This window comes from Adiantum capillus-veneris, chromosome 8 (assembly GCF_014529385.1).
Source record: "Adiantum capillus-veneris isolate H3 chromosome 8, ASM1452938v2, whole genome shotgun sequence".
Classification (NCBI taxonomy): Eukaryota; Viridiplantae; Streptophyta; class Polypodiopsida; order Polypodiales; family Pteridaceae; genus Adiantum; species Adiantum capillus-veneris.
This window is the reverse complement of record NC_140938.1, coordinates 97,639,202-97,661,565: the sequence shown is the minus strand read 5'-3', so window position 1 is coordinate 97,661,565 and position 22,364 is coordinate 97,639,202.

The window sequence follows — 22,364 nt, the reverse complement described above, 5'->3', positions numbered from 1 at the left end:
AGTGTGTTACTTAGTGTGCAATGGAAAGATAGATAGCCCTAGAGTGATGGGCGTATATACAATGCACGGGGGAAAAAACCTCCTAAAGAGGGAAAAAATGCCCCGACGGTCCTAGTGTGTTCACACACATCACTACCACATGTATATGGTAACAAATCCCCCCTGGAGTGATGCGGTGAACGAGAGCTGGCACATGAGTAAAGGGAAGTGCCATGCCCTGAGGACAGGATCAGTCCACAAAGGGGAGTAAGCCCAAAGCTTTGCGGAAAGCTTCAAGCTTCTCACGAGACAATGCCTTTGTGAAAAGATCTGCAAGGTTGTCCTGTGTTGGCACATAAGCCAAGCTGATCTCTCCTGCTGAGAGCCTCTCCCTGACATAGTGGTAATGCACCTCAATGTGCTTTGTGCGAGCATGAAAAACTGGGTTCCTCGTAACTGCCAATGCGCTCTGACAGTCAGTGTAGATAGTGTTGGCAGTGTCCTGTCCAACACCCAAGTCAGCCATAAGGCATCTGAGCCATACACACTCAACCGTAGCTGTGAAGACTGCCCTGTACTCAGCCTCACAACTCGAAGTGGCCACAGTAGGTTGCTTCTTGCTCAACCATGATATACATGAACTGCCAAGCATGAAACAAAAACCACTTGTGGACACTCGCGTGGCAAAACAACCAGCCCAATCTGAGTCCGAAAAAGCATGTAAGTCTGGCGGCAATGATCCCCCCTTGGGATAAAACAAGCCAAGATGTAAAGTGCCACTAAGGTAGCGGAAAATCCTCTTGACAGCCTGCCAATGCTTAGACCCTGGGCTATGCATAAATCTGCTGACCTGCGAGACTGCAAACTGAATATCTGGCCTCGTGTTGCATACATAAATGAGGCAGCCAACAACAGTTTGGTAAAGAGTGACATCAGCAGGATCGCCAACATCATGTAGACTCAACTTCAAACCTGTTTCCATGGGAGTGGCAATAGGTATGCAATCCTCAAGTCCAAACTTACATAACAATGTCTCTATGTAACTTTTCTGACACAAGGCAATACCACCATCACACTGCTTAAACTGTATACCCAAGTAATGATGCAACAACCCCAAATCTTTCATCTTGAAAGTAGCATTCAAATCAGCCTTAAATTCAGCAATATGTCTCTCATTTGGTCCAGTGATCAGCAAATCATCAACATAAAGAACCACAATGAGAAATACATCATCCTCACGCTTTACATACAATGTGCTTTCTGTTGGACTGTTACGAAAGCCTCGTTTAACCAAATGAGTGTCAGCTTTCTCATACCAAGCACGAGGAGATTGCTTCAACCCATACAAAGCCTTCTTACATTTGCACACTTTGTCCTCTTGTCCTTTTATGACAAAACCGCGAGGCTGCGTTACATAAACTTCCTCAAATATGTCACCATTCAAGAAAGCAGTAACAATGTCTGATTGATGTACATCCCAACCAAAATGAGCTGCCAATGTTGGGGTATAGGCGCCTGTGCCTTGCCCGGCCGCCCAGAGTCAGGGCGCCCACTGACTTGTATACCTTATACATAGCATAAGTGTATAGGGGGCTGCTCACTCTTAGAGTCTCCCCACCCACATCGTGTCTGTCTCCTTCTCTCTCTCTCTCTCACTCTCCGTCTGTGGTGCTCCCCGATCCCCTTCAATTGGTATCAGAGCTATGGTGACCGCGGAGAGCACGACGGCTTTGAGAGCTTCGAGGCGATAGCTCGCTCGCTCTCGACGGTGGAGTTCGATCGCGGAGTTTCACGGAGAGCGATTTTAGCTTGAGGAGCATTGTCTTTGGAGCTTAGGAGCTTGGTGTGGTCAAGCTTGGTCGAGGAGGCGGTTGCGGCTTCCTTGGTGAGAGGAGCTTTTGAGCTCAGTGGAGCTCGTTAGAGAAGTGCTCGGCGGAGGAGAGCTTGACATTCGAGTGCTTGGATGCTGTTGTGGCAGAGCTCTTGTGTTGGAGCTTGCATTGAGAGGACATTGCATCACGCAGAGTGGAGCAGGAGCAGGTACAAGACTGTGTGCAGCTCGTTTTTGCCATTTTCGGGCTCTAAAACGCAGTTTTTTGCGTAGCTCCGTCATACAGAGTCACATCTACATGATCCAGGAGTATAGGTCAGGGTTTTGGCATGCTCCGGACGCGATGGTGATGTCTATTTGCTGAAATTATACTTTGAATTACAGCAAGTACAGCAGCAAGTTTATTTGTGCACTCTCGGATCCCAAAAACACTGTTTTTGGCATAGCTTTCACACCCGGACTCGGATACATATGATCCAGGAGTCTACCTTGGGGTTTTGGCATGCTCCAGATGCGCTCATCATATCAGAATTTTAAAATTCTGAACACTGAATTTTTTGCAGCAGCAGCAATTGTTTATTGTGTGTCGATGATTCCACACATGGTTTGCTCTCAGATGTGAGAGTGATATTTGCTGCAAGTTTCCTCACAGGTGGGAGGATACGATGTATGCCTTATGTGGTTTGATGCTCAGGGAGACTAATGTGATTGCATTTTGAGCTCGGCAATGTATGCCTCGAGCATGTTTTTGGCAGTCACAAGTAGAGCAGATATTTGTGTACTAGATTTGCAGGTGTTTGCAATGATGTATGCAAAGTGTGGAGATTGGTGCATGCATTTGGAGTGCGGTTTGATGCGCTTTGGTTGCTCATGGTTTTGAGCGTGCAGTCAATTTGGTTACTGGTTTTGTGGCCGTTTTACTGATGAAACTCTGGCGAAATTTTCCCAGGAGTTTTATGCGCACCATTTATGCGATCTAGGTAGAGATTGCGGGTTGCACTCAGCATTTGCGTGCGGTGTTCTCTGCATGTGGGAGATTTGTGCGTGTGTATGCATCGATACCGCACAGTGTGGGCTTGGTGATTAGCTCACAGATTGCAGTGTGATACTAGAGCAGGCGAGGCTTGCATTGACATTGCGGGAGCTCTATTTTGGAGTGTGTCTCACAGGTTTTACATTGTGTTTCTGGCCATATTGGTAGACAGTTTCCAGGTGTTGTTGGTGAGGTGGTTTTGCTTTCTAGTTTGCTACATTGTGCTCATGACAGAGACAGGTGATCGATCAGATTGTGACCTCTCACAGATGCGCATGTTTGATGGGTCAGACTTTGCGGCATGGAGAGAGTGTATGCTTGATGCATTGACACAGCGAGGGTTGCATCGACCATTGAGTGGTGATGCAGGTAGACCTTCAAACATGTCTGACGATCAGTGGCAGGAGCTAGAGGAGATGGCACTATCTACGCTCTCTTTGCACCTTGCGGAATCTGTATATGCTCTTGTTATGTATGAGACTACTTCGAGAGCACTTTGGCGCAGATTACATGATATGTATGATAGATCTGAGTCATCACGAACTCGTGTGAGACATGTACATTCACAAGCACGCCGACAGGTAACATGTTGGTATTGTGGTCATTCTGGACACGTTAGACGGCGCTGTTTTCATCGTATGCGACATCGTAGGAGACATGGCAGTCTCAGAGATGTATGTAGTGATGCCATGGACTCAGTTGCTTTGACAGTTGAGGCACATGTAGTGTCGGAGTATACTAGTGACAGGGATGTCACTTTTACCTCGAGCTATGCACGAGATGCTATACATGTGGATAGTGCACTCCCTTCGCAGTGGTTGCTAGACGCAGATGCTATGTTCCATGTCACGTCGCATCGTGAGTGGTTTAGCACGTTTTCTAGTGGGAGACTTGGTTGTGTGTACATGGCTGATGGTGCTATGTATGACATTGAGGGTACAGGAGATGTATGTTTGTCCTTGCCCAGTGGTATGAGATTTACCCTGCGTCATGTGCGTTATGTGCCAGATCTGAGACGGGATTTGATCTCAGTCAGACAGTTACGGGATAGTGGATGTCAGATTTCGCTACGAGAGCGAGATTTTGTGATGCATTTGGGTTCGCTAGTGATTGCGAGAGGTGCCAGGAGTGGTACAGGTTACCCATTGCATGTGGATCACACGAGAGACGGTGTTGTCTCTGTGATCATGCAGCCAGGTAGACAGCGAGAGAGCAGGCGAGTCTCTTTTGCTTGTGGGTTGCAGGATACTTTGCATGGAGTGCAGAGTAGTGAGCTCGTTGTGCACACAGTTGGGGCACGACTTGAGCAGTCACACAGAGAGGTGACAGAGTCAGACATGCATGCTTTGCTAGTGACTGAGCAAAGCAGAGAGTCAGTTGTGCGAGATACTTCTATGCAGGATAGATAGGTAGAGCGGTCTTGCTCTAGTGAGTCACGACAGGAGGACGTTGTGCAAGAGTCTATGCATACGGAGTTAGAGCATGAGAGCTCTAGTGAGTCACAACAGATTGAGTGGTCATGTTTGCAGTGGATGATTGTAGAGGAGGCTGAGATGTCAGCGATTATGCAGTCATTCCTTTCTATGCTCGACAGTGAGCATGGGGATATAGTTGTGCAGGATATGTCTTCCAGCAGACACCTAGAGCAGCTGGTTTGCTCTGAGGTTGCACGACAGGTTGATGTGTCTTTTGCGGACAGTCAGGAGATGCATGTGGCTGACACGCCTTGTCAGTCAGAGATGCCTATTGCCAGGGACATATATGTTGATGCATGCTCCGTAGAGCTAGCAGGGCCCGCTAGCATTGCATCGGCATTCGGTGGTCTCATGTATGAGATGCTGATCTTGAGACCGGATATCGCAGCTACAGTGGGAGCATATGTAGTTGGGGTTGTCAGTTGTTTGTTGACTGATGATGGCATAGTGCACGAGGGAGATATGCAGGTATTGTGTACATACTTGGAGTACGTGTGCGGTACGTCTGGTGGTGTATGGACTTACACGGGAGCAGGACAGCCGGATGCACACGATCACAGCCAGCCAGTGGGCATCGGTTGAGAGCGGTTTTCTCTCACCTTTTGTAGTCTTTAGACTAGGTTCTCTTGCTTAAAGGCACAGTCGCCTTTAAGTGGGAGGTTGTTGGGGTATAGGCGCCTGTGCCTTGCCCGGCCGCCCAGAGTCAGGGCGCCCACTGACTTGTATACCTTATACATAGCATAAGTGTATAGGGGGCTGCTCACTCTTAGAGTCTCCCCACCCACATCGTGTCTGTCTCCTTCTCTCTCTCTCTCTCACTCTCCGTCTGTGGTGCTCCCCGATCCCCTTCAGCCAATGCACATAGAAAACGCACAGTAGTCATACGACAAGTGGGAGCAAAAGTCTCTTCATAATCTATGCCTTTTTGTTGTGCATAACCCTTTGCAACAAGTCGAGCCTTATGGCGATCGATCTCACCATCCGGCTTGCGTTTCAACTTGTAAACCCACTTCGTACCAATGGCCTTTTTGCCAGGAGGCAAATCACGTAAAGTCCATGTGTCATTCTCTATAAGTGCATCATATTCTGATTTCATGGCAGCAATCCAATTTTCTGAATTCTGTGCTTCATCAAAAGACAGAGGCTCCTCAACATCATGTAAACTAGACACAGCCAAAGCATAACAATCTGATGCATAAGATGCATGGCGAGAGCCTGAACGAGTACGACTAGATAAAGGTGCATCCAATTTACTGTCACGCAAAGTGTGCACCAGCCATTTTGGCATACCTCTAGCCTGCTCATTTTCAGCCCTTTCCTCATCAAGTACATCATGTACATCTGCATCAGTAATAGGCTGTTCTAAAACATTTTCAGAAACCCCCATAGGCTGTACATTTGCCTCATTGGAACTTACATTCGTATTTCCACCACTGAAAAGAGGCAACAAAGTGTCATAAATGTCCTGTGAGCTTACATTACTGTGTCTAGTACATGACAGCAAGGGCTGAACAGAATCTTCCACAAACACTACATCCCGTGAAACCAGAATACGTTTTGTTTGCGGATGATACAACCTGTAACCTTTGCTTTCAGCACTTTAACCAACAAAAATACATTTGACAGCCTTATCATCCAATTTTCTGTGCTGCACTTGTGGCACCAAAGCATATGCCAAACAGCCAAAAACACGCATGTGCTCAATAGAAGGCTTTCTATCATGCCATGCTTCGTATGGAGTAATAGACTGTAAATCTTTCGTAGGACACCTGTTAAGTACATAAGTGGCACACATGATGGCCTCAAGCCAAAAAGAATGCGGCAAAGCTTGACTTTTGACCATACATCGTGCCATTTCCGTTAGTGACCTGTTTTTCCTCTCAGCAACACCATTTTGCTGAGGTGTATAAGGCACTGTACATTGGTGTTTTATCCCACGACTAGCCAGAAATGCATTAAATTCATGAGACATATACTCCCCCCCTCGATCGGAACGGAGGGTGCCCATAGTACATTTTGAGACATTTTCAGCCATAGCCAAAAATTCTTTGAAGCACATAAAAACTTCGGACTTCACTTTAAGCGGAAATACCCATGCATGCCTGGAGTAATCATCAATGAAAGTCACGAAGTACAGGTAATTGCCCAAGGACGGAGTTTGCATGGGCCCGCAAACATCACTATGCAGAAGCTACAACCTGCATGTGGCCCTAACTGAACCATCCTTTGGAAACTTAGAACGCTGCATTTTACCCAGAATACAGCCTTCACAAACATGTTTGACAGGTGCTTCAAGAGGCGGCAAAGAAGCAACCATATCAGATTTCTGCAAACGCAGCAAACTGGCAAAATTCAGATGACCAAAATGTGCATGCCAAAGTTTTGCATCTGAAATAGCCCTTGAATCTGCAACAGCATTTGCAAAATTTTGTCCACACTTGTCATACAAAGTGAGCTTATACAGCCCACGGCACAAAAGCCCAGATGCAACAATTTCATCACCAAAACTGAGATCATGAACTGTACATCTGTCATCCACAAATTTGACTACAAGTCCAAGTCTAGCAAGTGTGGATACAGACAAGAGATTCTTCTTGATCCCAGGTACATAAAGTGCATCAACAAGTGTGAAGGAACTGCCATTAGCAGCAGTGAGCACAATCTTTCCAACTCCCTGAACTGGATAAGAGGCTTTGTTGGCACAAGTGACTGAATTCCCATGAGGGACAGACTCGAGAGAGGTAAACAATTCACGATGTGAGGTAATGTGCTTTGTAGCACCACTGTCGAAATACCACACATGTGAATCTGCAACAACTGACAAGCATGCATCATGGACACCAGGATTGTAAGTGCACTCTGCGCTAAAAGCCCATTCCGCATCAACATCAGCATCACAATCTCCTTTCACAGAAGACTCAACAATGGCTGCATTTGTAGTGGAACCAGCATTTGCAGTGGAACCACCCTCTTTCTTCTTAGCCTCTTTGGCCTTCAACTTAGGACACGACTTGATCAAGTGATCATTGGCTTTACAATAATGGCAACGCATCTTCTTTTTGCCCTTATCACCAGAATTGCCAGACGAAGTGCTGCCACGAGAAGCATTAGGAACAGAATTTTTGCCACTCGCAACAGAACCATAAGAAGTGGCTGCATTACTGTTACCACCCTTTCTTTGAGAAGCAATAAAAGCCTGTTCAACTGCACGCTGCCTAGTCCTGTTTTTTCTAGAAAGTGACTCTTGCAACAGCAATGTGCATAATGCATCAAACTTGACAACTTCAGGGTTTCCTTGGGTCATGAGTCTCCAAGTACTAGCAAAAGTCTGGTAGGAATCTGGTAAGGCATCAAGAACAGTCTGCACAAGGGAACTGTCCGAAATGACTTCACCTGCAGAAATGAGTTGCTCATTGATATCCTTGACACTAGCAATGAAAGTGTCCATATCATCTTCCTCATGCATAATCTTCGACTCTAGCTCTTTACGCAGCAAAGCAATTTTAGCCTCATTGCGGCTTGCATAAAGACCTGCTAGAATATCCCAAGCCTGTTTTGCAGATTTTGCTGAACGGATGTGAGGAATAATGGTGCGCTTCACAGACAACGCAATCAATGCATGAGCCTGCGCATCCTTAACATCCCAACGAGCTTGTTCTGCCGTAGGCAAAACAACTCTAACAGCTGCAATCCTTGCAGCAAGACCTGCAACATCCTCAACATCGCCTACATCTTCAGAACCAGGACGTACATCAATGCCCTGCACAATGTTCCAGAAACCTTTTGACACAAGAACATGTTGCATCATATAAGCCCACATAGGGTAGTTGTCCCCATCCAACCTGTCCTCAGCAGCAAACATCTTGAACACATCTGTGTTGTTGTTGTCAGCCATGGTAAATGCTGCACCTGATGTGAAAACTGCCAGAAAATAGGAGAAATGGAGCGGGAACAACTTGTGCTATATAGCACAAACCGTAGAAGACTATAAGGCACCTGTTATGCAGAAAACGGCACTGATAGAAAATCTGCACAAAATGACGAAATAGCCTGTGCAGTACTGCCCGTAGTGGAAAGGGAGGCCGAAATGAGCCCAAATCAAAATTCTGAGCAGACCGAGCTCCTCAAGCCCTCCCAAAATATTTGTCGACATGCGAACGCTCGCCAAAGCTCTCTGAAATCGGAGAAAGTGAGCAGGCGTGTGCTGGAGCAGCTGGCGACTAAGCCCGGGAGGACGTGACCTGCTCTGATACCAATTGTTGGAATTAGGGTTGCAGAGAAACACACACAGCTTGGAGAAGACGAAGGAAGCTCAAGGCACACGATAGAGAGTGTGTTACTTAGTGTGCAATGGAAAGATAGATAGCCCTAGAGTGATGGGCGTATATACAATGCACGGGGGAAAAAACCTCCTAAAGAGGGAAAAAATGCCCCGACGGTCCTAGTGTGTTCACACACATCACTACCACATGTATATGGTAACATGTCCAAGACTCGTTCATCGGCATTGAGCCTTCGGCTCTCATATGCTATGGCATGATCTTCTTGAAGCAAAAATGCTCCAAGGCAATCACCACAAGCATCATATTGGACCTCAAATGGCTTTGAGAGATCCAGACGCATAAGGACTAATTGGGTGATAAGCTTCTCTTTGAGCTTGTCAAAAGCATTTTGCTCTTTAGCGATCCATGAGTACTTAACGTACTTATTTGTTAAGTCATGTAATGGTCCTGCTATTTGAGAGAATTTTGCTATGAAGCGTCTATAGTAAGCACATATACCAATAAAGCTTCTTAGCTGATGTAGATTCCTTAGCTTAGGCCATGCTTTTATTACCTCCAACTTTGATAGATCCATACGTATACCATCTCAAGAGATAATATGACCTAAGTATTGAATCTCTTGAAGGAAAAATTTGTTCTTCTTTTGATTGATAAAAAGCTTTTTCTCCCTCAAAGCTTGAAAAATCACTTGGAGATGTTGCTCGTGTTCCTCCAAAGACTTGGAGTAGATGATGATATCATCAAAGAACACTCCAATGAATTTGTGGTAGGGTCTAAAGATTTTCTACATTAAATGTTTGAACGTTGCTGGTGCGTTAGTCAAGCCAAAAGGCATAACTAGATATTCATAAAGACCAAACACTATACGGAACACGGTCTTGAGGGTATTTTCATTCATTTGATGATAGCCACTTTTAAGGCCAATCCTACTGAAGTAGGTAGAGCCTTGTAGCTTATCAAATAGATCTTCTACCCACGCTATGAGAAACCGTTTTTGATAGTGATATGGTTTAGTGCTCGATAGTCCACACACATGCGATATGTACCATCTTTCTTTTGCACTATAAGGACTAGAGAACAAAAGGGAGAGGAGCTAAGCCTCACCATCCCTTTGTCTACCAATTCTTGTACTTGCCTCATGATCTCCTCTTGTTGAGCTTGGGAAACTCGATAAGGAGGCTTGTTATGCGGTGAGCTTCCTGGTAGAGCTCAATTTGATGGTCATCATCCCCTCGTTTTGGAGATAAGTCCGGGATATCATCTATGAACACATCTTGGAATCCATTTACAAAATTAGACAAGTCTAACTCCTCTTGATTCCTACCATTTACATTTGATGAAACATTAGGACCTTTTAGGGATTCTTTGACAAAAATCATGTACGGCAAAACTGAGCTTTCCATTGATTTATCAAAAGCAAGAAGATTTACAGTGGTATAGTACAACTAGACTCACTAGCATCTATATACATGCTCTTTTCCCTATAGGTGAAGTAGATTCTCCTTTCAGGGAACTTCATGTTGGCAGCCATGTGGTTGAACCATGGTGCCCCTAGGATAACATCCTCATGTTGGAGAGGAGAGATGAAAAAGCCTTCTTTGTTGACATAACTTCGGACATGAAGCCTCACTTCCCAATCAAGGGAGTAATGGAGGCTTGCTGTCCCTTGAAAGTTCCATCGACATTTACAGTGTCTCCCATCTTGAAAGCTTGAATGCCCAACTTAGTGGCCAACTCCATTGATATGAAGTTGTGAGTAGAGCCATGGTCAAACAAGATGAAGGCATCATGCTCTCTTACCTTTCCCCAAGCATAGGAGAGAGGTGATCCTTTGCAATGAGCATACTCTTTTGGAGCTTCGATCATGGAAGCCCTAGGACTCTCATTGCGGACATTTCTCTTGGGGCAAGAACCATAGCCATGTCCTTGCTCCCCACACTTAAAACATTTGTGGTCCTTACAAAAAAATTCTAGCTCTTCAGAAGAGAGTTTATTTTTACCTTTATAAATTCCCTCTTCCTTGGACCAATTATTGTTGTTGTTGGAATTGCATTGGGAAGAATTTTGGGCATTGTTTTTTTTCCTTTGCATCACTTTTGTCTTTGCTTTCCATGGGCTTGGCATTCTTTCTAGCCCCTTGTTGGAAATTGATGCGTGAAGCAACCATAGTGTGGTCGATTACTTTGGTGATAGAGTCAGGCTGTTGGAAGTCGATGTACTCGGCCATCTCTTTAGGTAATCCTGCACATAATTGTTGCTTTTGCTCGGCAAAGTCCATCTTTTCAAAGACAGTAGCCTTGAGATGTAAATCCCAAATCTTGTCCACGTATTTGTGGATAGACTCATTGGAGAGCAGCTGCAAGCTCCACCTTCGGTAAGCACTTTGTCCTTTGCATCGCTTGCAAGGAATTGCTTCATGATGGAAAGTAGATAGATCCATAAGCACATGTCTATATCCTAACTCTTGTTCCCGTTTATTCTCCCACATTAAATGATCATTTTAATATGAGAAAATCATTTGGGTTGGTTGAATATTAGATTTTATGACATTCAAGACATCGGTGATGCCTTCAATTTACTTGCATGCGGGTAAGAGAATACCCCATTGTAGCCTCAACTCTTAGCATTTGCAGATTCATAAGTTAGTCTTACGCAACTTATTACAACCTTAGGCCTTGCCTTTGGCCGTTTTTCCTGAAAGTTGCCAAAATTTCCTTGAAATTTGAGACCACATAGTGCACAAGATTTGCTCCAAGGAGAATCTTGTCTTGGTTCAAGCTTAGAGTTTGTTTCGACTCATACACACTTGGCTTACCTTGCATGTTTTACACTCTGTAGATGACATGCAAGCATGAGAAGTGGTCAAACTGGACCTATATGCACTTTGCAAAGTCTGAGAAAAGGCCATAAATTCGCATAATCTTGAGACTACGTGTAAGCTTGTACTTTGCTTGCACAACAGCCAAGGCCTTGCCTTGCTGTTCAAGCATAAATTGCTTTGGTATATAATACCATACAAATTTTGGTTGTAACGTTAGATTATGGCCCTTGCCAAGATTAGTGAAACAAGCCTTGCTAGAGGTCGAAAGAGTCATTTTGACAAAAAGAACTTTCCAAACATATAAATGCCTTGTAGCATAGAAGTCTTAATTTCCACATCTACCCTTGGAGACATGTGGCATTTTGGATGTGCCTTGTACCATAGATGTCTTAATTTCCACATCTACCCTTGAAGACATGTGGTGTTTTAAATAAGTGATCTTACACTCTGCATCTTCAGTAAAGAAGGACGCCAAGTTGTTGCAAGTTTGAGCATCTTTGCCTTTGACACAACTGGTGTCATTGCCTGTCATGTCACCTTGCTTGTAAGCTATTCCTTACAAAATCATGCAACTTCCACGGTCTTTTATCTTGGCATGCGTGCCCTTTGCAGTTCTACAGTGCCACCCTAACAACGTGTCAACCTTGCTTATGGCCCTTGCACTATGGTAGATGGTAAGAAACTTTTGCAAGCTCTACGAACATGCCTTCTACCATGGGTAGCACCATGCTTCCAATATGTAGACAACTTTTAGTACACATCAATTGCCACGCCTTTTTTGCTAGTGGAATCGATGCCCATTAGCTCCACTATAAGCCTCAGGATTTGTGTAGCCTTTGTTGTGTTGATTGGGCATGATCTCACCCCACATATAGTGCTCCAACTGTTGGGTGCTCCTTGCTTGCTTGCAACGCCCTTTGGGATCTCAACAAAACTGCTCAGACCTTCATAGTAGCCGACTGTCTCTTGGTTGTCCCCTCCACAGCTCGACTGGCCTTTAGTCGTCCTCTCCACAACCCCCCTTCTTGGCATTGGCTTCCTTGGTCAGAGGTGCATAGCTTGCGGGTTATGGTCTATTGGCTAATTTTAGCCTGCTCTTCTTTCTCCCTCCAAGCAGGCATTCACTTCCATGGGCGCGGCTTATGCAAGGTCTCTGAGCAACCTTTTGTTATGCCTTTGAGCGGTTCTCAACTGCTACACCTCATCTCCTTTGGTTGCAAATAACATGCAAGAACCTGTGAGTTACATGCTCTGCAGTGCACGTTACCTTCTTCATCACTTCCGGTTTGCATGCATGGTTGCAAGTGTTGAAAGATCACCATAGCCACACCTTGTACCCGTGAGCAAGCAAATCACTCCTTGACTCCTCCATGCTCCAATATAATGATTGCATGCATTACATAAGAGTCTCAACATGTTGTCGATCCATGCATGCTTGCATGTAAGGAAAATTTGATATGAGCAAGCATAATTAAGCATAAATTAAGCGTGTTTAAACCCATTCCAAGAGCATGCAAGCCAATTCGACCTGCATGCATGAAAACAACATATATTAACAACTTAAAAAACATAAATTGATGCAAAGGTGAAGAAAAGTAGTAATTAAATGCCAATCATTAGCGTCATCATTGATGCTAGCAAAAACCGCAATCATAGATAGCTTTGATACTACCAATGTAAGATGATGGGTCCCTTGGCCCATGGCTCCATAGCCTAGATGCCATGCTCTAAACATTCTAAGGGGGAATAGCACACTGAAGCTCCACCCATCCAACCCTTATATAGGCTAGACCTTGCCCCTATATAAGGACCCCTTGCCATATGTGCTTTCCTAGGCTCCTAGCCATAGGACCCTTGTCCTCACATTAATGTAAGACGATGGGTCCCTTGGCCCATTGCTCCATAGACTAGAGGCCATGCTCTAGACAACCTAAGGGGGAATAGCACATTGAAGCTCCACCCATCCAACCCTTATATATTCTAGGCTTGCCCCTATATAAGGACCCCTTGCCACATGTGCTTTCCTAGGCTCCTAGCCATGGAACCCTTCTCCTCACATGAAGGCTATGTTCAGCCTCCACGTATGAATTTTGTTTTATTTCATTTTCAAATATGCTTTGATTGACTTTTCCAAGTCGGATGTAAGAGCTTGAATGCTTTCATCCATTTTGCTCTTCAGAGACATAACAAGGGATGTAGGAGCAAAGAATTTTGGGCATAGTGTCCCCAATACATTTTTCATTATGCAATTATGGACCTAAATGGTAGGGTTTACTTTAGCACATATTGTCACAATAGGAGAAACATGGCCTAGGAACTCATGGAGTTTAATTTAGCCAGTGTTGAGCAAGGTATACGAGGGTTTCTCTCACTCATGTCACTGAGTATTTATATCTCCACACACAAGTAAATATTGTACTTGAAGGATGTCATTTTTTTGGACATCCTTACATGAGACATATTTGACATGTGGAGAATATGAGTCTCTTGGACTGACACTAGCACCCATGATTTCAATTATGTGTCATGACAGAGTCCCTCGGTGTTGGCGGGGTCTGTTTATCAACCATTCTAAGCACGTCGTATTAGGAACAATTTTAGTGGCCAAAAATTGTCACGGATACCTAGTAAGACTTGTTAAGTTCACAAGTATGGTTAAACAACTTTAATGGATGGTTGTTTACACATGTAGTAAAGCTCTGTTTTGTTAATAATTGTGTTTCACTCGGTACCTAGATGTGATTGATTTTCACATTCTATTATGGTACAAATATGTTAGCATCACTTTCACGTGGAAAGTATTTAGTTCTTTCCCTATGGCTTGTGAGCATAACCTTAGCCATAAGCATTGACAAGTATAGCCATGGTGGATATGCAAGTTTGGATACCTTTTTGCTAAATGCATGCACACTAGGTGTTATGGGCCCTAATGTTTAACAAAGGCTGATTTGGAGCATCATGCACATTCATGACATTAGTAGCTTCTAAAACATTTCGCACTATATATGCAATATCTCTATGATATTAATTGTCACTCTACCGATTACCAATAGTGGTCATGGCTCGGTTTGGGTGCTTGTACATCAGTTCACTAATGTTAAACCAAGATGGTTGTTCCTAGCATCGTTGATTACTCAGCAATGTTGCAAGGAATTGCGATCCCTCTTTACCAATCATTTTGGAAAACTGTCTCAAAACGGTGGGGAAACACACCTCAATACTGCCACTCATCCAGAGAAAAAGGCAGATTACAAGTGTTAATCTTGTGCTAAAGGATATGCTAAGTGTATACGTTAGCACCAAGCAATCCAATTGGAAAGGTTACCTCTCTAGTTGGAGTTTCCTCACCATGCTGGTAAAGCATGTTGCGACTAGGTTTAGTCCCTTTATGTTTAAGTCAAGTTCTCAACCTCAATCATCAGTTATGGTGGGGTTGTTTACTGATGAAGAATGATAACAAGTCAAGGACTTAATTTTTGTTGATGAATTATGTTAGCATGTTACTTTCATGGAAAGTGAGAAGATATATTTTTTAGACACCTCTTAGTTGTGGTAACTTGTTTAGCATACTCTAGTGAGTTATCAATGGAGTTTACACATTATATTGGATATAGGCTAGTTACACAAAACGGTTGCAAAGGGACAAAAATGTGGAAAATGAAGATGTTCTTCTTGATTTCATTGAACCTCCTACTGAACCGTGTTCGAGTCGCATAGCAATATAATGGCTTCAACCTATACCCATCAACTCATTGCAATGTGTAAACCGCTCCAAAGCTAAGCCTTTCGTCAAAGCATCTGCTGGTTGTCGTCAGTGTGTACCTTGACCAAATCAATGAGCTTTTTGGCCAAGAAATCTTTCACGAGATGATACCTGACTTCAATGTGTTTCGATTTGGAGTGAAACACGGGATTCCATGCCAATGCAAGAGCACTCTGACTCACAATATATCACTGGAGTCTCATCAATGCCAAGATTTCTCATCAAGCGAGATAACCATACAGCCTCTTTACTTGCATCCAATAATGCAACATACTCTACTTCGGTAGTGGAAGACGGCGTACAATCTTGAAGACATGACCTCCAAGATACTGCTGCTCCAGCAAATATGAAGACATAGCCAGATGTTGATCTCCTATTGTCGACACAACCCGCATAGTCTGCATCCGCATAATCCACGATGGATGCATCAATGTTCCCAAAGCGTAAAAACCTACGAACCATACCTTTGAGGTACCTAAGAATGTGCTTCATTGCTTCCTAATGCTTGCTGCCAGGATTTGCCATATATCGACTCACCCCTCCCACTGCAAAAGCAATGTCTAGCTTGTGGCTACCATAGCATATATGAGACTGCTCATTGCTAAAGAATATGGTACCTAGCCAGTTTAGCTCTCTCAACATAAGATTTGGGTGCATCTTCCTTGCCGAGGTTCAAGAATGCTTGCATTGGGGTACTCAATGCTCCCCCCCCCCCTGCATATTGAAGCGCTGCAAAAATTTCTCAATGTATGTTTCTTGAGATAACTCAAGAACACGACGTTTGTGATCTCTTTTGATTCACATGCCAAGAGAGTGTGTAGAATCCCCCAAATATTTCATTGCAAAATGATTGCTAAGTGTTTTCTTCAAGTTGGCAAATTTTCCAATGGATTTCCCAGCTATAAGCATGTCATCAACATACAAAACTAGAATGATCATCGAGCCCTGATCTAGATTTCTTGTGTACAAGTAGTGATCCTCTTCGCTCCTTTTATACCGTTGAGACCTCATACATGCATAAAATATATGATACCACTACCTTGAACCCTGCTTTAAGCTGTAAAGTGCCTTTTTGAGCTTACATACTAGCTCCTCACGAGATGCGTTGTCCTGAACAAACCCTTCAGGCTACTGCATGTAAACATCCTCATCGAGATCCCCGTGAATAAATGTTGCCTTCACATCCAACTCCCAAGTGTCATTAGCCAGAATCGAGTTATTCTCAGAGTTCTGTAGCCTGCACCCACTTCACCACATCATCCATCATCATGGCTTCTTGGTAGCAGCTTGGCTCACCGCAATCGGTCAACATGATGCAATAAAGACCTGGCTCAAAATGTGCAGGTGGACGAGAGACTCTAGTAGACCGTCTCACTCCTTGACCATTACTATCCACTCCCTCTGGAGCATTGCTACACTAGCCTGCTGAGTTGATTTCACTGTCTCTGAGGCAACATCCTCAAAAGTGACTCTTCGAACCTCTATTTCCTTGATGGGTTGTTTATGCATCTTCAACTCAGTGAAGATCACATTTGAACTATGGATGACTCGACGAGATTTCGAGTGCTAGAGACAATATCACATCTCTCTATCTGTACCATATCCAATGAAAATACATTTGTGTGACTTTGGCTCTAACTTCTGCCGAAGTTGTTTAGGCACGTGAGCATAAGCTTCACAACCAAAAACACGTAGATGGTCATAGTGGGGCTTACGTTTAGATCATAACTCTTCTGGAATCTCATAATTCAATGGCGTACTAGGCGAACAATTTATAATGTGCACTGCGGTCAAGACGGCTTCTGCCCAAAAGCCTTGTGTGAGATTTGCCATAGAAAGCATGGCTGTGACTCTTTTCTGAATTGTACGATTCATGCGCTCAGTAACTCCATTCTGAGCTGGTGTGTATGGTGCAGTGAACTGCCTTTTAATCCCCCTTTTAGCACAGAAATTGTCAAACTCCTTGGAGACATACTCTCCACCGTTGTCAGTCCGCAACCTCTTGAGTTTCTTGCCTGACTGATTCTCAACAAGTGCCAAAAATTTTTGGAACAGAGGAAGAACTTGATCCTTATGTTTCAAAGGATATGCCCACACCTTTTGAGTAGAGTCATCTATGAATGTCACAAAATAGCTGCCCCCCCCCTAGAGATTTGGTCGACATAGGACCACAAACATCACTATGTACTAAATCTAGAGGTTCACGGCGCTTTTGACCCAATGGTAAGTGCACGGACCTAGTCTGTTTGCCATAGATACAGTGCTCACAAACAAGAAAGTCAACATAAGACAAGACAGATAAGTAGCCAAAACGAGTCAGAGTTCTCATTCCTTTTTGGCTAATATGACCTAGCCGGCAATGCCACAACTCAATAGATGGCAGCTCGACTATAGATATGTAATCATGACCAACATGTGACACATGCATGGAATACAAGGTACCATGCTTCTGACCTCTGAGTACAACAAGATTACCTTTGCATACTATTCATGAACCATTGCCAAATGTGGTGTTGTAGCCCAAATCATCAAGCTGACCCAACAGAAATCAAGCTTTTAGTCAACTTGGGAACATGTCTGACATTACATAAAGTAAAGTGCGTGTCATTCCTTAGATGCAATTTTATGTTTTTGACACGCTCAATGTCTAGTTCATAAGCATCACCAAGTCTCACTTTGCCACAAGAGTGAGAATAAGTAGAGAAACACTCTCTATGTGGTGTCACATGGAAATTGGCACCAGAATCTACTATCCAATTATGTGCATACTGCGCATCTTCTATAACAAGAGCCTCGACATGTAGATCTGCCGTGAAGACCAATACGTCAAAGGTAAGTGGCATAACACCGTTGGAAGAGTCTCTACAATAGGAGCATTTGAAGACTCTAGCACATTGATCTCCTCTAACTTTGCTTTGCCCTTGTTTGAATCATCAGACTTAGAAGTGTCACTGGATTGTTTATCCTTCTTGCTTTGCTGCCATTTCCTGCAATCCTTCTTCACATGCCCTTTTTTATGGCAGTGATAGCACTCGACATTATGCATAGAACCCCAAGACTTACTGCGTGAGCCTCCACGTTTCTGCTTTTGGCATGACTTTGAGTGCGACCCCTCTATCTATCACTAGCAACATACGCATCACCATCCTTCTTGCCTTTGAGAGATTTCATGCGAATCTCCTCAGTAAACAGACTCCCAAGGATGTCATTGTACACTAGACCGATACCAAGTGGTGCTGAGTTGCTAATCGCAGTATAGAACATATCCTAAGACGACGGTAAACTGCATAGCAAGAAGATACATTTGATTTCCTCATCGAAGACCAAACCCTGAGTGGTCAACTGAGTGAAAATGATATTGAACTCATTAATGTGGGTAGAAATAGTGCCCTCTTCCTTCATACGAAGGTCAAACAACTTCTTCATCAAGAAAACCTTATTAGTGGCACTTTTGTTCTCATAGTTGGGTAGAAATAGTGCCCTCTTCCTTCATACGAAGGTCAAACAACTTCTTCATCAAGAAAACCTTATTAGTGGCACTTTTGTTCTCATAATTGGAACACAACTTATTCCATACATCTCTAGCAGACAGTCCTTTCTCCAACTATAGTAAAGTACACAGATTTAGCCAAATGAAAACGGAGGGTAGATTTGGCCTTAGCATCAAGTTTCTCCCACTCAACATCTGTATACTCGCCCTCTGGGCGCTCCATGATAGGATCCAGCTGGCCTTTTTGTATAAGAACATCTTGAATCTGCTCTTTCCAGATAGCAAAATTCGTCCCATCAAATTTTTGGATATTGTAAATATCCTTTTCACCACTAGATGACATGGCTGCAAACTAAAGATAATATGGTGATAAACACTGGTAATTCTGGGAAAAATTCGACAGATTTTCCCCAGGAAAACTGATAGAATCTCAATCCAAAACTGTCACAAGAAATCAATAACGGATCAAAAGTAATGCTCTCAAAGCATAAGACATGCGCATCAACCACTAACTATGCATAAAAAGTCAAAAGCTGACCCAAGACTGCCAACACGGCGTCAAATGCACCTAGCCGTCTCTATACATGTCCTATGGCAAGGCCACGAAAAAGGGTACTCCAGCAACCTGTATCACCGAAAGGATCTCAACATTCGAGAATCCCCCAGCTCAAGAAAACCTCACGCTATCGACCCTCACAAAAGGTTATGCAGACAAGAAACCAGCCCAGTCTCAGAAAGGGCCTCCGAACCGAGTCTTAGAAACGGTCGGGACTGCCAAAAACAAGCCAAATCGCCTCCACAAAAGGTACATATGGCAGTTTTTGCAACTCAACGTACATACACTGTTAACAATACTACAAGGTGCAGTATACGTGCTCAAACAGGCGCCAAACAAAATGTGCAAGCAGTAAAAAAATCCTTGCACGGAGAGTAAATCCGCTCTCAAAAGAGCTCAAGCACTATCAAAAGTGCCAAAACAATGCATGTGCGCATCAAGTGCTCCCACTGAAATCTGTGATGATGCAAAACACTACAACCTGGATGTCTTGTATGTATGCAAGAACTTGTGAGGAGACTCTACGAGTAGTGAAACACTTAGAATGGACAGGGCATGAGCTCTCTTCAAGTATAGATGATCTTGAAAAGCTAGATGAACTCCGCTTGAGAGCTGTAGCTTCGATCTATGCTAAAAAGAGAAGACAAAAGGAGTTTTTTGACAAGCATGTGCGCACGAAAGAGTTCAAAACTGGTGATTATGTACTTGTTTATACCTTGAAGCAACATGCCAAGAAACTTAAAAAGCGAGGGATGGGACCCTTTGTGATTAGTGACCTATCACAAAGCGGAGCTGTCAAGCTTGCTACATTAGCAGGTGAAGAAATGCCAAATTGGATTAGTGGGTGTCGATTGAGGAAATATCATTTACCACTAACACAGGATATGCTTCAACAAATCCATCAAGAAAAACAACGAATGAAGGAGAAACAGAGGGTATGAGAAGAAGCTCCAGCAGAAGCAAAAGAATGCATGGCAAAAAGAAGGCTTCTACAACAACAACAACAACAATGTGGATCACCGTTGCGAATCAATGCCATTCGACTAACGAAGTTTCATGAAGACACAGTGGAGCCAATAATTGCAGTCAAAGTGGGTAGTAATCAAGTTGAATCGACGGCATTGCTTGATTCGGGAGCTCAAGCAAATCTGATCTCTTACAGATTATACAAACAGCTCAAACCCACAGGTCAACTTCATCCTACTCCACACGTGCTGGAAAGTAGTACATCACATTCACTGAAAACATTGGGCTGGACTATATTGCATGTACAAGTACATCAATATATTTACCCACACAAATTTTATGTAGTCAAGCATGAAAGCACACAACACCCGATGTTGTTGGGGAAACCTTGGCAAAAAGAGTACAATGTGCAGATAGATTGGAATATGAATGCAGTCAAAATTCAGCATGCACAAGAACAACAGGTAATATCCTTTGCTCAGCAACCCCGGAATCCGCTGCCCGCAATGCAATCACTGGATAAAAAGCCAAAAGGAAGGGTGCCACTAACGAACAACACGATACCAGGGTAAACAAACAGGTAACAGCCAACATTGTCCACTACAAGCATTAGAAGTCACCGACTGCAGTGAAAAGATCTAGGTTACCAACACGAGAAAAACAAGTATGGATGCGGAAGGATAGAAATGACATGGCAGACAAAAAACAATACAACGGAAGAATTAAACCAAAGCAGATAGTTCGACCAAAAACCAAGGGAATAAAACGATCTGGATCCCAAAGAAAATGCTCGGAAATAACTCAAATACGACTCGCATCTGGATCCCGAAACCAAAGCAACAGGAACTCCCTTCAATACAAGCAACATCGGAAAGCAGACAACTGCATAAGAAACCAACACGCTGATTTATGTGGATGGCCATCAGCAGCAAAACAATGGCAACCAATGCAGTAGCAATAAACCCTAAACCGGCAAAGACAAGCTACATTGGAAAGCAAAAGAGATACGGTCTACGACCATTCCCGCCAGGCCAATTCTCTCCAAAGAGACAACTACGGCCATATCAACAGTAGCAACAAAGCAAGCGACTTTTGCAAGAAAGACAATTAAACAAAGAGCAGTAGAGTTACAACTTTTACTTGCAAAGAAAACAGGAAACCTCGACGGCGAATGCCAATAAGCATCTTGCTTATACCCTTCTCTTGCACATCATTAATTTTTCTATGCATTGACCGAGTATGCATACAATAGGGCCACATTACACGGCCAAGCATTAGCACAATTTTTTCAACCTATGCACGGCACATACTCTGAGGCGATACCTTGTCGTCTGGGAGGACTCCGGCTAGGAGGGGGGGAGGCATTCTCAAATGAGGACCCAATAGAAAGAGCAAAAAAGGGCATGTTTTTCGACTATTTTTAAGGGTTGTTGTTTGATTGCGAAATTTTTTGGACTAACCCAAGTACATATGCCCTTATACAACATGAATCTACAGGTATATGGGACCAAACGCCAAATCAAGCCCCTAGGTGTGTGTATATAAGTAAAAATAGCCATTTTCGGGCAAAATATTGGTAAAACGAAGAAATCCGGCCATAAAAATTTCATGTGAGTGTATATAATTTTTTGCGGTGATGTTTTTGATTTATTATGATTTTTGGGGATTTTCTGGGTTTGATTTTCTATTTTCCTTTTAATTTTGCTAATTTTTCGGCACAAAAAATTCAAAAATACAAAAACCAGGTGAAAAACGGTCGTAATGAAAAACAAAAAATATGGGGATGATCAGTGACTATAGGACAACCTATGGTACAGTGGGGGTGCAATTATGAGACTGGAGCGAAAAGCGTGTTTTGGCCAGATTTTGACCGAAATGCCAAATTTCTGGTAAACAAGGCAAATGAAGTCCAAATCAAGAAATTTTTGAGCCTAAACCACATCTCGCAAGAAGTTGGGAGCACATGTCAAATTTCATCAAAAGTGGTTCGGGGACCCTTATTATAAGAAATTTTCACTTCATTTTTAGCTCATTTCCACTATTGACCTTTGAGAGAGAGCTCCTGCCACCTAGAGCGAACGGAACTTCCAACAGCTTCTACGACGTGCACGACTACCCGATGAGCTTCAGACATGAGAGGCAGGCTCACCACCTTGAGCTTTTCGCG